This window comes from Aptenodytes forsteri, unplaced genomic scaffold (genome assembly GCF_000699145.1).
Source record: "Aptenodytes forsteri isolate BGI_AS27 unplaced genomic scaffold, ASM69914v1 Scaffold169, whole genome shotgun sequence".
NCBI classification, from domain to species: Eukaryota; Metazoa; Chordata; class Aves; order Sphenisciformes; family Spheniscidae; genus Aptenodytes; species Aptenodytes forsteri.
Genome location: NW_008796115.1, coordinates 601,944 through 611,807, shown reverse-complemented (window position 1 = coordinate 611,807; position 9,864 = coordinate 601,944).

The following is a 9,864-nucleotide window of genomic DNA, read 5'->3' as shown; positions in this document are numbered from 1 at the left end:
GCTGTGTCAGGCAAAGCCTCTCAGAAAGGCTGTTATGGCATGGGGATGTGAAACTCTCCTCACTGCCTAACGGAGGAAGACTTATCCCATGTTGACAGCAGCAAGTGATCTTACCTGGTGTCTCTGGGTACACCATGCCATCTCCTGGTGCCCAGGGCTGCGCTAAAAGAGACCCAGTCTCATTTGGGGGAATTTGCTGTTAGAACCACAGCCAAACCTTGAGTCATCTGTAAATCTCACCTGCCTGAAATACAGCAGGTGCAGCAAGTGCAGCTCGGGATGCATCCCCTCCCTGTACCCCATGTCCTTCTTCTCTGTGACAGCTCAGTGTGCTCAGCACAGGGAAGGGGGATGCAGTCTCCCTATGGTCTCACGGTGATGGGATGCTGGGAGCTGGGTGACGGAGCAGCTCACCTTCAGCCTGGAAGTGCCTGCTATGAGCCGCCGGTGGCTCCTCCCAGGGCTAGCTGATCGCGGAGGTATAGCACGACCCTGTAATGCTGTCTTTTCTGCCCACTCTGCCCAATCATTAGGTAAAGACTGTCTTTTACAGCATGGCTATACATTGTCTAGGTTGATGGAGTCTTGATCTCAGCTAGGGGTTCCAAACTCAACCACAGTTCAAATAAAATAAATGACTCAACAACAGGCTATGTGGGCTTCTGACAGCTCCTTCTTTGGAAAACAAACCTGGGGAATGCCTATGAAACTCAGAGAGTGACTGGGAGGTTGTATTTCTCTTAGTAAGCAGAAGAAAAGCAAACCCAGTTACACTGTTTCATGGTCTCTGGAATGTGTAAAGAGCTAGCACACAGGATAGCATAATAACATGCCAGTAAAATCAAAGCACAGATCACAGCTGGCAAAAGCAGGCATTTGTTCACATTCTGGAGGCACTTTTTATAGTGCCAGAAAGATGACAGTTTTATGGTCTTTAAGTAATAGGTTAACTAATGTGCTTTACCTTATATTTCAAATAAGTTTAATAGTAAAAGAGGAGAATCATGAGTCTCTACCTATTTTGTAGCTGAAGGGCATCAGTCTCATATAATTTTGAAACTTTTTTTTTCAAATGAATTGGAGCTTAAACCACTGCAATAAGAAGTCGGTATCTTTTCACTGAGGCACTGTTATAATTTTGTTATATAGCAATGTGAGTTACAAAATGAAATGTTAAAATTACACAGACCAGTAGATAAGCATTTACCGAAAATCTATCTGGCAAAGAGGGCATGATTTGTTTAAAACATTGCCTGAACAGATGTAACAAACACAAAATGATGTATCTTCAGCCCACCTTCAATGCTCTACTTCAGTTTAATTAATTTTCTTCACCTCCTTATGTAAAACTTAGTGTCCGTGAAAATACTGGCAGCCTTAGAGAATTGTCTACCTGCTGCAGTACAGCGGATTGAAGAGATCAGGTCTTCGTCTTCTCTATGTTGCCCTACCACTGTGGTTCAGAGAATGGCAGAGTCTCATTCACAGCACCTTAGCTGGGGGAGGGGGGGTGTCCCAAGAATAAACAGCACAGCATAGATAGCATAGCATAGCATAGCACAGCATAGCATAGCATAGCACAGCATAGCATAGCATAGCACAGCATAGCATAGCATAGCACAGCATAGCATAGCATAGCACAGCATAGCATAGCACAGCATAGCACAGCATAGCATAGCATAGGATCAGATAGGATAGACTAAGGTGGAAGGGACCTAGAACGATCATCTAGTCCAACTGCCTGATCACTCCACAGCTGACCAAAAGTTAAAGCCCATTATGAAGGGCATTGCCCAAATGCCTCTTTTTAAGGCACTGACAGGCATGGGGGCATGGACCACCTCTCTAGGACGCCTGTTCCGGTGTTTGACCACCCTCTTGGTAAAGAAAGGCTTCCTAACGTGAAAAGGCCCGTTTTTTGCCCAGCGCAGTGTGTGCCTCTTCATCTTACAGTTGGACACCCTGTCCAGAAGGATGCTGTGAGGGAAAGTATCGAAAGCCTTACTGAAATCCAGAAAAGCCACATTCACCAACTTCCCTTCACCCATCTAGGTGTGTTACCTTATTGTAGGAGGCTGTCAGAGTAGTTAGACAGGGCTTTCCCTTTGTGAACCTATGTTGACTGTGCCTGATGCTTGCATTGTCCTTGAAATGCCTTTCAGCAGCACACAGGAGGATCTTCTCCATCCTTTTTCCAGATACTGCGGGTAGAGTAACAGGTCTGTGGTTTCCTTGGGTTATCACTCATGCCATTCTTGTAAATTGGAATAACTTTGGCTAGCTTCCAGTCAGTGGGGACCTGTCCAGACTCCCAAGACCTCTGGTAGATGATTGAGAGGGGTCCTGCCATAACACCCGCTAGCTCATTCAGTACTCCGGAATGAATCCCACCAAGGCCCCGTGAACTTATGAACATTCAACTGATGCAGCTGGCCCCTTAGAATTTCTGTGTCCACAAACGGAACGTCACTGTTCCCACAGTTGTGGTCCTTCTACGCAGAAGACCGGACAGCCCAAGGTCTATCATAAGTATTAAAGACTGAGGCAAAAAAAGCATGGAATGCCCCTGCTTTTTCTGCATGCCTATTTGCCAGGGGACCATATTCAATAAGTATGGGTCCTGTATTTTCCTTGGATGTCCTCTTGCTATTAACATAGTTTAAAAATCCTTTCTTGTTGTCGGGCACAACACTGGCCATTTTCAACTGTAATTGAACTGTGGCCTTTCGTGTTATCTCCCTGCATTGGTCAACTGCATCTCTGTGATCTTCCTGCAAAGCCTGACCTTGCTTCTAGAGACCATCCTATCTACTCTTCCTCCTGAGTTCCAAGAGGAGTTCCCCGTTGAGCCAAGCTGGTCTTCTGCCCCACTTGCTTGACTTGCCACACAATGGCATGGCCTGCTCCTGTGCTTTTAAACGGTGGTTCTTCAAGACTGACCAGCACTCGTGGACCCCTAAGCCTTCAAAAGCAGATTCCCAGGGGACACTGCAAAGTAGCTCCCTGAGTAGCTTAAAGTTTACTCTCTTGAAATACAGGGTAGTAACTCTGGTGAACTTTTTTCTTATTACACCAAAAATTTTAAACTCAACCATTTCGTGATCACTGTGGCCAAGACAGCCACCTACCATCACATCTCCCATGAGTCCTTCTCTATTCACAAATGACAAGTCTAGGAGGACACCTTTCCAGTTGGCTCACTGAGTACTTGTGACAGGAAATGATCTTCAACCCAAGAAATTATCGTCAACCAACTCCAGGAATTTCCCAGACTTGCTTGTCACAGCAGTATGGTATTCCCAGCTGATGTCTGGGAAGTTGAAATCTCCCATAAGGACAAGGGCTACCAATCCAGAGATTTCTCCTAATTGCCTATAGAGTAACTCAACACTGCTAGTATTAACAGGTATGGAAGGGAGGTACAGTCTTTTGGTTTATGCATTAATCTACGTCAATTTCTAGGTCAACAGCAAATTTCACTGTAAATCCTAGCAACACAGAGAGAGATATATCAAAATTAAAAAGAATGCCTTGTACTGAGAGTCCAGTATGGAACTTTCTATGTCTATCCTGGTTCCCTGGTATGTGGTTTATGTAATATCTATGCACTAGTCTCTTCAGGTATGGAAAAAGTGAAAGTGTGGCCTGTAGATGACATGCAGAGGGAACAATAACTCCTCTGCAGTCTGAAAACCACTCTGCTTTGTCGGAAGTCTCTCATCTTCTTAACAAGTGCAGGATTATGGTTGAGAAGGAAACTGACTTCTCTGCCTTAAAAAAAACACTACAAACTCCTCACTTTTACGTATTATGATCACGCTTGATGTGGCAAAGAGTTAAGTAGCATGTCAGATTGTACAAAAAGTCAGCTGGCTCTCAGAAGATTACAAGTAGGATGTGATATAATGAATTTGAGTAGTAAGGAAAGCCTGAGAGCCTCCTGGAGCGATTTTATTACTATTTGTTGCAATCTGTCCATGTGACACTTGCTAATCTGATGCTTTCACTCAGTAGTTTGCTTTCATACAAGTCTGCAGTGTTTGTAAATGTTTAATTTTCTTCTGATAATCCTGCTCACATAAAACTCATGCAATAACGCTCCTTAAGGAAGATACTCTCTTTCTGTTCATGTGTGGCCTCAAGAGATTACAGAGAGACTCCAGAGACTCCATGCCAGAGTCTCCTCTCTCTACACCATGTCTTTATAATGTGGCCAGAAGCAGACTTTTTTCCTGAAAGAGTATTGGAGTGTATCAGGGTAACAATGGCCTAAAATACACTGCTGCTGCTGAAGAGTGATTACTGCATGTGCCCCAGTCATTGACTAAGATGTTTTTTCCCTCCTGTTGATTCCCATGGGCAGATCTCAGAAAGCTTCCCTCAGCACCAGTAGAGATCTAGTTGAAGCTGTTTCATTTTTCCCATCCATAGCAGTTAGTTCAGATTCCAGATGCTCAAATTTTCCGTAAGTTGCTGGAGCCATCTCCTAAAATAAGGAAATCACAGGGTCATTAGTTCAGTACCATGAGCAACCCTTGACTAAAATCTCAAATTAGCCAAGGCCAGTTCTCTTGACTTCAGCTTCCTTGCTCAGTTTGAAATGTTTCTTTCTTCAGTTACCTGCATCTTTATTGTGTTTATCTGTATCTCCTCAAAAAGCATTTATGGGTATCTAAGCATAAATGAGTAATCCTAATTAAATTTAAAAAATGAAAATATTTAGAGCTGAGCCTAAAGAAACTTGACCTCCTTGTTTACTCCTGCCCTCCAGACTATATCTCTCAATATCAATTTGAATACTATGGTGTGATCTTGTATACACGGAATGCTTTCCATCTAAATTTTCTCCTGATTCCTGTGTAGTAAGATAATCTTGAGTCTACTACCTTACTGTGGCTTTAATTTGGCATAAATTTTCTGGCAACATTGTATTACTCAATATTTACATCAGATGAAGTAAACGGGATCCAGCCTTCAACAAGGATCTCATTTTGTTATGGTAGAATCTTTTTGGGCAATGCAGTAGGGGTGCTGGCAATGGGGAGAATGTAAAAAAGGCAAAGCAACAACAGTGTATTCTTCGTCATGTAACTGTGGCTTGATAGCTTGGGCCATATTTGCTATTATTATACAAGTCTTCCTTTACAGAATGTGGTGTAATAACTAGCTTTCAATATTATTTTCTTGGATTGTCTGGATTGTCTGCCTCAGCTCTGTTAAGTACTTTCTGCACCATCTCAGAAAATGCTTGGCTCCAAAAACCGTAGTTAATTTTGTTGTAGTTACTTCATAGAAAAAAACCCTTTTTGTTGCCACTTGAATCCTTCAGAACAGAAAGCAAAATGTGCTCCTTGGAGAGGTACTCCTTAGAGAGGTACTCAAGGGTTGGGACACAAGACAACTTTGGGGGGTTTTTTTGAAGTCTGCATACACACACTTTTTTTACTCACTCTCTTTCCAAGTATCCCTGATTCAGCTGAAGCTACAGTCCTGAAATATCCACAGGGCAGTTGCCTGCATATGGCAAATGGTGGTTTTCCTGAACTGCAGCAGATTGTCTCACTGGAACTTCAATCAGGACCAATCATGGTTATTAAAGCACTTAGGTAAAGGAAAAAAGAAATAAAACTACAGATGCTGATATTTTTTATTTAAATTCAAGGATGACTAAAAGACCAAGGGCAGCCTGCAAGTCAGTAAAAAGACTGCTAAATCTGAGATATGAAAAGAGGGACAGGTTACTGGAATATGAAGTGTTTTTCTTGGAAATGATACAGTGTACGTGTTTGCCTATCTGTCCATTTATAACATGAAACATGACCCAAGCACATTTTTCCTGTGCAGCATGTTAAGTGTTGCATGGATTTTGAATACATATGTAATGGTGAAATGCACTCAAAAGCTGCTATTATGAACTGACCCAGTTTTCTCTCAAAACTTGTCAAAAACCCTTAGGAAACAATAATGATAATTAATAAACAGGTTTGTATAACAGGTTTTTAACCTGAGTTGAAAAGAAAATGCTTTGTATATGGTGCTGAGTAATTTTTGTAACACTAAAAGTGCATTTCTGTAGCACTCCAAGCAATTTTTTCACAGTCTGATGCAGAAGACAGTGTCTGTTCAAAGCTTCTGCTGAATTTATGCCTTAGTACATTTCTGAAGCATTCACTAGAGAAATGGGAGCTCTTCTGTTCTTGTCTGTGACCATTTTGCCACTCAAAGGTTATGGGAAAGAACGTTAAAATGGGGTAAAGAGCAACAGAATATGCAATGAAATCAAAAGAATTTCTCTCAGTGTAGCTGATTAAGTACAGCATCAGGCAGAAAGTTAAGTAAACATACAGTCACAGAAAAATAATCCTACACTGGGGGAAAGACTCCTTTGGTTCTTCTTATAAGAAGAATTGCTAGATGGCAAGTCTAATTCTCACAAGAACTTTGTTGCAAACTTTGTACTCAACATTTGGAGCTTATCCCGTCAAGCAGAAAGTACAACCACATGCAGCATGAGAGAAACATTTCAGTTTGTATGACAAATGTCACTTGAAAATGGGCTTTGCTTTTAATTTAGAACATTGTAAACACATCAGGAGAAACTAGTTTTGATCATTTGCCAAATATTGCACAAGTATTTAGACTAATAAATAGCCTTCTATAACAGGAAGTGTACTGTATATTTTATGTGTTCCCACAATTTTTAAGAGAAAGTCTCATCCCTTCTGTTTCACAGATGTTTCTAGAGAAAAAGAAAACTAGATAAAATAGCATATATTACTACCAAAAAAGCATTTCAATCATCAGCTAAAGATTTACGGCACATTAAGAGTACATTACAAATAAGAGTACATTTTAATTAGAGGGTTTTGCTCACTGATTAGTCTTTCAGACCCCAGGTTAAAGTCATGCCTTATTGAATAAAATATGATGTATAGTTAAGAAAATAATCATAGGGTCTATCATCTCATTATTTTCATTGTGTAAATTACAAAGTAAGGCATATTCCAGCTGTTAGGAAAACCAACTGGTCTAGTTGCCTATGCCATTATTAAAGCATGTGGATCAGACCTACGAATGTACAATGTACCAAATATTGTCTCATGCTGCTGTTACGAAGGCTGTGATATGCACTGAGATCTAAGGGTTTTGTCTGGTAAACTTTGTGCTGGACTCTCCCTTTTGTATCTAAGATGTCGAAAGAAGGAAGCAAGCCCAAACAACCTCTACGCCTTTTAGGTGCGGCAAAAGCTTTCTTACTTGTGTTCCGTTACCATCCAGCTTGAAGGGCTGATAGTATGGAACAAGCAAAAATAGTTCCAAACACGGGAAGAATACTTCTACTTCTAACCCTCCAAATAAACTGCATGGGGGGTGGTGGTATATGTGAGATCAAGGAATGCATGGTTATCTTTATTTGGGTTTTCACAGCAGAAAGATGTTCTGTGGTTAACAGAGGAAACTTCAACTAAATTCTACAGAAATTTGGTGTCACTTTGGGGAAGGTACAGAATAGTATGCAGACTGCTCAGCAAGTTCTTGGAATGAGTTAGTAATAATGTTTTGATACAGACAGCGAAGTATGCAAATAGTGAAAGAGTCCTTAAAGTTGGATTCTAACCAGAGTTTGAGAATGTTGAGAGTGCAAAGTAAAGTGGATCTGAGTGACCATGGCATGAGAACTGATCACTTTTAAAAAGAGATGGAGCAATGCAAAATGAAATCAGCAGACTGAAAAAATGCAGAAATCAGGAAGACACATCAAAGAAGTAGAACATTTAGGAGAACTGGCAAAGAAGTGATACTAAGGACACAAAGTAGGAGATGGGGAATGTAGAAAGGGAGCAATTTGCTTAATGATGGGTTTCACTGGCACCAAGCATAAGCAAAACATACAGAAGGTGGAAACTAGGTTCAGTTATGTAAGCACATATGAAGGTCTGAGGTAGAAAATGAGCTAGATACATCAACAGGAACAAGAAGCATATATGCACATCAGTAATATAAGACTGAGAAGGGAATTGCTGCTCTGCTATAGGACAGAAAGGAGGAACTAATGATAGATAATGCAGACAAAACTTAAAGGTTTAATATTTTTGGATTAGCATTCACTAACAAAGTTAATGCAAGCATGTGGCCAAGGCAACACCTGCACAGGACACCATAAGAATCCTTCAGTGACCTGGATGCTTTCAAATTGGCAGAGACCAAAGAATTTCAACTTTGGATTCTTACAAATCCAAGTAAGGATTTGTGAGATTCTTGCTTAAACAATCACCTGAAGCTATCTCAGATATTGCAGTAGCTGTTCTTGAGAAATGGGGTGATGCTCTGGGAAAAAAAAGAAATAAATTTCTCCTTTCAAAAATGAGAGGCAAACTGAAAAATTATGGATCAATCTATTTGTGAACACTTCGAAGTTAGTGAGGAAACAGGTGAGATCAAACAGGAGTTCATCATGAACACACTAAGGTATCTTACTCTACCACAGGGGAACAGGCTGTGCAGCAGGGAAGAATAAATAGATGGTATATGTCTTGACTACTGTAAGGGTCTTCAGTCTCACATGACAGACGCATAGTAGCCTAGGGAAGTGTGATCAAGATGAAATTGCGAAAATGGGGATGCAAAAGCAGCAGTATGACAACACCTGGTGGTGAGTCGACAGTTTTTCATTGCTAAACAAAAGCTAGACCAAGTGAGATTTTGCAGTAGCCCGTGCCTAGTTTCATCTATTAAATATTTCCAGTAAAACTATGAAACTGTAATAATGTGTTTATTAAATTTGCAGCCAATTTGGAGCTGAAAGAGACTGTCTGTAAAGTGGAAGACAGGTTTAAGATTCAAAATGATGTTGGCAAAATTGGAGAAAGGATATGCAAGTGAACGGACGATATTCAATGGTAAATGCAAGATACTATATTCAGACAAGAATGTTAAATTGCACAATTGCACAATGAGCAGCAACTGGCTCACGACAGGCCTCCATGGGGGTGACCTGTGACTTGTAATGGATTACCAGTTGATCATGAGTTAACAAGACCATGCTGTTGGAAAAAAGCACATTGGGACATATAAACAGGAGAACAGCTTACAAGATGCAGATAGAAATTCTGCATTATTAAGGCTTTGGGTGTGTTCAGTTTTGGACACTACCTTCAAGAAGAACATGAAGCAAAATCCAACCAATGGCAGAGAATCCAGGATAGGGCCATGAGAAGGAGCTCATCAAATGCAGGACCTACAAGAAAGACGGAAAAAAAAGAAAAGATTTAAGGAATAATACAGATAAGAATCTTCATGTACATAAAATGTTGCTGCAAAGAGTAAGGTAATTATTTCTCGTCTATTCAGGAGGGATAAGATGAGAAGCAATAGGCCTCAACAACAGCAAGAAAAATTAGAACTGGACATTGAGGAAAACTCACAGAACAGGTTGAGAAGCACTGGACCAGATCACTTGTGAAGGCTGTGAAGTCTCCATTGCTGGAAATTTTTAAGAGGACCTTAGATAAGGATCTGTCAGGATGGGTTTTTTTTGGGAAAGGGGATAAATAGGTCTATTCCCTGAAGCTTCTTTAGCCCTACCTTTGTGCAGTTCTGTAATCTGTCTTCGCCCTAGTTGGTTACCTCCTTAACAAACTTTCTCTGCCTCAGAAATCATTATGTATAAAAAATAATCAATATTTGCAATGTACTTTAGAATAGTGCTGACTGGATTGTTGTCTTACGAGTACAATCCAAGAATCAATGTTTAGATAATCGTCAAGGAATTAATGTGCCTATCTAGAGCTATACAAACCATGCACGTCCCTACTTAGGAACATAGGCTCCGCTGTATGTGGATTTACCGTTGCCAGCAGTATC